Here is a 6991-nt window from a genome sequence, read left to right on the forward strand (position 1 = left end):
TGCAACAGGCCCCAGGTGTGTGGGGAAAAATACAGAAACATCCAAAAGAAAATAGAACACAACATTGAAACAAAGGTCAAGAACTTTACGTTCTTGGCCAAAATAACAGAAAAAGAACAAGATGAAAAATGTTAAAAGTTTTTTTTCCAGAGTATTAAAGAAAAACAAAGAAAGTCTGTAATTACCGAATTAGAAACAGGTAGGGGGAAAGTTACCAAAAAATAAGATTTAATGACGCACGCTCAGGAATTCTACCAAGCTTGGTTTAAGAAGGGAGAAATGGATAAAGCAAGAATGGAGGAATTATTAAATAGTATAAGCAAAAAACTAAACAATGAAGAAAGGACACATTTAGAAAGGGAGGTATCCAAAAAGGAAATAGAGGAGGCAATGAAATCTCTGAAGGCCGATAAAACACCTGGGAGTGATGGATTACCAAAATAATTGTATTGTTGTTTCTGGGGTATCCTAGGTGAGGATTTACTGGAGGTGTACAAAGAGATCTTGGTCGAGGGGATGATGCCGGAATCTATGAGGTCCGGCGTAATAAGCTTAATTTACAAGGGAGAAAAAGAGCTGTTAAAAAATTGGAGGCCCATTACCTTGCTAAATGTGGACTATAACATTTTGGGAAAATAATAACAAATAGGCTGAAAGAGGTGATGCCTAGCCTGGTTAATGAGGACCAGACATGCGAGGTTATGAATAGGTCTGCAACATACAACCTACAGTTAACCAGAGATGTGATCGTTTGGGCCAAGGACAGGAACCTACCGTTGTGTGTGTTGAATGTCGATCAGGAGAAGGCGTTCGACAGGGTCAGTCATGACTTCCTGTTCTCAATTCTAGAAAGAATGAATTGTGGTACGACTTTGGTTAATTGGATTAAGACGATGTACAATAAGGCATACAGTAGAGTACAAATCAACGGGTTTCTCAGCAAACCGGTACTACAAGAAGGTGGGGTGAGACAGGGGTGCCCATTGTCACCACTACTGTACGTGTTATTTGCTGAACCGCTAGCGAATTTGATGAGGAATGATACAGGTATAGACGGGGTGCATATCCCAGGGAGTAACGGAGAAAGGGTTAAAATTGCCCAGTATGCAGACGACACCACTTTGTTTCTATGTTCTGACCGAGCGATAGATAGGGCTATCGTACTGTTGAAAACTTATGGAGAAGCAGTGGGGTCAAAAGTTAATTTGGGGAAGTCCTCTATGATGTACTGCGGTGCCTGGGAAGGGAGAACAGAGGGCAAGGGAGGCATAACTGTCTGTAAAGATAGGCTAAAAATATTAGGGGTGTATTTCTTTCAAGAGGACGGGATAAAGGAAAATTGGGAAGGAAAGATTGAAAAAGTAAAGGTAAAACTCAATATGTGGAAAAGCAGAAGGTTAACGATCAGCGGAAAGATTATGGTAATAAAAACAGATATATTACCAACCTTAATCTACCTGGCACTGGTGTTCCCAATCAATGCCAGGAGCAAAATCGTTGTGACAAGGTTGATATTTTCATTTATATGGGGCGGCTCATACGAAAGTGTAAAGAGAGAGATGATGTATGGGAAAGTATCAAAGGGAGGGAGGGACATCCCATGTCTGTCGGTGAAACTGGATTGTCTTTTCCTCAATCAGATGTGTAAAACCGTGTTGAAAGGGACACAACATAAATCATTTTTCTTTGTTAGGTTGTGGTTCGGGTCCACTTTAAGAGGGATGTTACCTTGGGACAACAGGGTTCCGAATGCAGAGGTAAAACCTAAGTATTACGCACAGGCCATATCATTTCTGAAAATACACATAAAGGAAATTGAAAGAGATGTCTTATTGGACCACAGGAAAATGTATGAAATTATAAGGGAAAACTGGGAGCAGAGATATGAGGCTGATCTGAAAGTAGTTAATTGGGAGGGGATACAACCAAAATGGATGGTTAACGAGTGCAAGGATTTGGGATGGCTGTGTGCTTTAAATAGGTTGGCCGTAAAGGAGAGGATGTATAGGCACAACTGCGCAGTGAACGCAGAGTGCCCCAGGTGCAAAAAAGTGAAACAGTAATGCATGTATTCTGGGAGTGTGGTTTTGCAAGAGATTTCTGGGGAAAGTGCGCACCCGTTATTAACATGGTCTGTAACAAGATCGTTTTGAATGGTAAGAATATAGTGTTTGGAGAGGAGATCCTAAAACTGCCAAAGGAACAGTTTAGAGCCGTGTGGCGTATTATTAGTTTGGGGAAGCTGGTACTGTGGGAAAAAAGGAATGTTTGTATTAAAAAGGAGAAACACACAACAGTACCAGCAGATGCCTTCTATTTGTTTGTATGGAAGTTAAGAAATGTGATTGAAATAGACAAATACGTGCACGGGGAAGAATTTTGTCAGGGAATTTGGGGAAGTGTAAAACTTGTATAAAAATGGAAAAGTGTTGATGGAAAAAGAATGTCACAGTAAATTGTACATTTTTGTAATAATAAAAAATATATATATAATAATAATAATAATAAATCTGTTCTTATCATATTAAATGGATTTTTCAAACAGGGAGTCGGAAATGGGGCTTGCTCCGTCCGCTCCATGCATCGACCCGGTATTGCAGTACCTCCGGGAACGGTGCAACACATTTCTCCCGTTGTCAAGGACAAAAGAAGACACAAAGCTATCTAAACAGCTAGCTAGCTAGCAGCAGAAGGAAAGGAAAAAGAAAAAACATCCAAAGTGAAAGTAGGACGATGCGCTCTCCGTGGCTTCCCCCGTTTCCCGCCATTTTACATTAAAAAAAAAAAAAAAACGTTGGCCAGGATAGTGAGTGAGTGTCTGTCTGACTTTTTACCCACACACAGCCCTCGAAAAGTTGGCAGAGTGGGTTGGGTGACCACCCGCGAGATCCCGGCCTAGAGTGCACAGTGTGTGTCTCGGGCCCCGACCTCTGACTTCCATACGACTCTGGTTTCTCTTCGTTTCGCACTCGCCTTTTACTAAAGACTTCCGTGGAGAGGAACGCTCACGAGTTCAACGTATTTTTTGGAAGGGCTTTGCTTCTGGCAGAGCCCGGTATATCTTGTTTCAAGAGAAAGTGACAGAGATGATGATGCCACCGCCGAGACTTTTTGCTCAGGCGTTTGACTTCAATCGGACCGACCGGTGTATTTTTCCACTCAAAGTAGTCAGTCGCTAAGGGCAATTGAGTTCAAGCCCGACGACGACGACTGGCGTATTTGCCGTGCTTTGAACAAATAGTTGTCGCACTAGGCGTAAAGAGCTAGTGACTTAAAGACGCATTGGCAACTTAAAAAAAAAAAAAAACACCCGCCTGTCGCCAGGGAAAGGTTGGGTGGGGAGGAGCCACCTTTTGCCAAACCGCCAAAGTCTGCAGAGACCCCCGGGTGCCCGGCGGGTGCAGGGGTCCATTTGTGGGTTATGGCCTTTTGGCTCAGATCAAGCTTGGTACCGAGGTGCCCCAAAGCCCGCTGAGTCAGAAGGTCGAAGGAAGGCAGGAGGGAGGAAGTTTTGTTGTTTTGGCAATTTTGGATTTTCCTTATTAGTTATTTTGTCTGGAGGAAAGCGGGAGGAGAGGATTTTGAGTGCGTCATTCTCCTTGCGGAGATGGCGCAAAGTTCAACCAATCGGTCGGTCCCGGGGATTGGACTAGCGAACACTCTTCGTTTTTCGTGGAGGGAGAAAGAAATGGAGCCTTTTGGACGGGAGCTATTTGGGAGGACAATCCTCATGGGAATGCTAAAGCTGACTGTCAAAGACGTGTTTTGCCTCCAAGGAAACTCTTTGGACGGAGCATTTGACGTTGCCTTTTTTACAGAGAACAAGCATGATGAGATCTTAAAGAAGGTGAGAGCGGTGGGAGACACGAAGCCGATGTGCCATTATGAGGTCAAGAGTTTGGCAAGAAGCAACTTCCGGGTTTTAACAGTAAATATTTATAACCCCTACGTGAAGGATGAAGAGGTGAGGGCCTTTCTGGGGAGATATATGGACGGAGTCTCCTCAGCAAGGCACCTCAAGGATTCCCTGGGTTTCTGGAATGGGAGGAGAGGTTTCCAGGCCCTCAGAGAGGATCCCAAGGGATTGGGTGGGTACCTTCATCCCCCGGCTATGTTCTCCCTGGGGGCTGACAGGGGGACATTGTACTATGCACGTCAGCCCCCATTTTGCAGGCGCTGTATGGCCTATGGACACATCCTGGCCTCGTGCAGCACTAGAAGGTGCAGATTTTGTGGATCTGGCGAGCACGAGGCCAAGGACTGTGACGAGCCGAAGGCTTGCCACGGGTGTGGATCTAAAGAGCACCTGTGGAGGGATTGCCCGGCTCGTCAGCGGTCATACGCGTCGGCGGCTGGAGGGGGAGTAGGAGCAGGGGATGGGGATGGGGGATGGGGATGCGCCTCCTTTCTTCCCCTCTGGGCCCAGGGCGCGGGCCCAGAGGGGAAGGACATACAGAAAGAGGAGGAGAAAGGAGTGGCAGCAGGAGGTGAGAGGGAAAGCGAAGACCCGGGAGCAGAAGAAGGAAAGGAGGCGAAAGGAAGAAAGGGAGTGGAAGAACAAGAGAGGGCAACAGTGTAGGGAGAGGTGGTGGAGGAGGTGCCGGTGGCGGGGCCTGTGGAGGGGGGAGAGGGGGTGCGGGGATAGCCTGTCGAGCTTCCTCGTGGAAGAAATGAGGGTAATGGTGGAGGAGCTAGCGGGGAAGGGGTGTGGTGTCTCCCAGTTACCTCCTACACCAAAGAAGAAAGGGAAGAGGGGGAGCTCGACAGGCAGTGAGAAGGAGGGGGGTGGGYGGGGGAGGTGGGGGTGGGGGATAAGCGAGTGATGGGGGTGAAGAGTTCCTTGGTCTCGCTGTTTTCCTCAGCCCCTCATCTTTTGGTGGAGGGTGACTCCAGTGATGGGGCTCAGGGCTGTTTGTCTGGGGGGGGGGATCTCAACTCTTGTTTGTGGAGATGTGATAGCCTACAGGGAGGGAGGGTTGGAGGGTGTTGGTGGGGAAGAGAGATGGAGGAGGACGGGGGTGGCGTCAGGAGAGGAGAGGAGAGGACGTCCCTGCCGGATGAGATGGAGCAGGGGAGCATCGGGTGAGTCTCCTGTTTTTTGTTGGTTTGGGTTTAATTGTTGAGGGTTTTGATTTTTAATTATTAATGAATATTTCTGTTAAMTTGTTTAGTTTAAATGTAAGGGGTTTGAGGGATTTTGTTAAGAGGGCGGTCTTTTGTTATTTGGAGGGAGTGTGTTTTGATGTTTGTTTTTTTACAGGAGGTTCACCTGAGGGATGGTGGGGATGTGTGTAGATTTAGGAGGGAGTGGGACAAGGGGGAGTCATTTTGGAGTATATGGGGATGCACTCGACAGGGGTAGGGATTTTGTTTGGGAATAGGGAGGTGAAGGTAGAGAGCACTTTTGTTGTAATGCAGGGGAAGGTTTTGGGGGTAGATGTCACTTTGAGGGATATTAGGGGTAGGAGGGGATAGCAGTGTAGGGGCCATCACCGGGCTAATGGCTTGCCATGGTCTGGTTGATGGTGGCCTGCACACTACTCCGACAGTGGCCGGTCCTACATGGCGCAACTCCAGGGGGGTTGCGCGGACGCTCAACTACATTTTTGTATCCAGGTCTTTGGGTCAGTTGTCTGGGCGGCTGTTGCCTGTTTTCTTTTCAGATCACGACGGGGTGCTACTGCAGGTAGGGTCGCCAGTCTGCCTCTTCGTTAGGGGGTACTGGAAGTTTGATCGGGATGTGCTGGAGGAGCAAGCTTTCGTTGACGCCTTTTTTGGTTTCTTTCGGGGGCTTGAAGGCCTCCGGTCCATGTGCGAGGGGGTGTTGGAGTGGTGGGATTTAGTCAAGGTGAGGATTAGGGCTTTTATAATAGGGTATTGTAGGAGGGAAAAAAGGGAGGAAAGGAGGGAGGTGGATCGTATCCAAAGGTTGCTCGAACTCGAGTACGAGGCAGGCAACCTTGGCGGGTCGATTGACTGGGAGAGATCCGCAGCCCTGAAGGCGCAGCTCAGAGCAAAAGCGGCAGCTGGGGAGAGGCCTTTGTCATTCTTTGACATAACGTGCCTGGCAAAGACGAACTTTAGGATGATCAATGTACATATGTARAATCCGCATGTGGCGGACATTGCGGTAGGAGCGTTCCTGGGCCAGTATTGTGATGTAACGTCGGGGGCAAGGTACATGAAGGACTCGTTGGGGCTCTGGAATGGCGGCCGCCAGTTCCAGGTACTGCTGAGGCCAGATAAGAGGTTGACGGCTTCCTCCATCCCCCGGCGGTCTTTTCACTGGGCTCAGACAGGGGGATTCTTTTCTACACCCGTCAACCCCCTTTTTGCAAGAAGTGTAGGGAGTATGGGCACGTCACGGCTGCCTGCAGTGCAGGGAAATGCCGATTTTGCAAATCGGGGGAGCATGAGGCAAAGGACTGTAGGGAGCCGAAGGAGTGCTACGGGTGTGTTAGTAGCTGCAGGAGCGGAAGGCTCGAGCTTTCCTGGAGCGTGCGCATAATGGCTTTCTAGAACATAATGAGACTTGTTCCGCTATGTTCTTTAAGTCAGTTAGGGCCAGACAGAGTAGGAAGGTAATGCACGGGGTTAGGGAAGAAAATGGTAGTATAGTTAGAAAACTGGAGGAAATGGTCAGGGTGACAACTGACCATTTCCAAGGTTTTTTTAAGGAGAGGGTAATAGATGTAGAGCAGGGAAATGTGTTTTTAGAACACTTGTCCAGGCGAATGCCGGAGGACATCAGAGACGTGATGGAGGCTCAGAGCGCCCTTAGGAGGATGGGAAAAGGGAAGGTGCCTGGGATGGATGGGCTGCCGGCTGAGTTTTACCTCAAGTTTTGGGGTATACTTGGACCGGTAGTTCTCAAAGTCTTGAAGGCCATCCTTGAGACGGGGGTCCCGGGGGGATCAATGGCGGTTGGTGTGCTGTCACTTCTTTATAAGAAGGGGGAAGCAACTGACCTTGGCAACTGGCGGCCGTTGAC

The 6991-nt window shown here is 48.1% G+C and overlaps 1 non-coding gene and 1 pseudogene across 1 annotated transcript; both read left to right on the forward strand.

The window, feature by feature from the left end:
• The first annotated feature begins 2453 nt into the window (after window positions 1–2453).
• On the forward strand, window positions 2454–2625 carry LOC112073370 (U2 spliceosomal RNA; annotated as a pseudogene).
• Window positions 2626–2942: 317 nt separating this feature from the next.
• On the forward strand, window positions 2943–3053 carry LOC111979842 (U5 spliceosomal RNA). Its single transcript, XR_002879378.2, has one exon. It is a non-coding gene; the product is annotated as a U5 spliceosomal RNA (small nuclear RNA).
• Window positions 3054–6991: the final 3938 nt, after the last annotated feature.

This window comes from Salvelinus sp. IW2-2015, unplaced genomic scaffold, assembly GCF_002910315.2.
Source record: "Salvelinus sp. IW2-2015 unplaced genomic scaffold, ASM291031v2 Un_scaffold2246, whole genome shotgun sequence".
Taxonomy (NCBI): Eukaryota; Metazoa; Chordata; class Actinopteri; order Salmoniformes; family Salmonidae; genus Salvelinus; species Salvelinus sp. IW2-2015.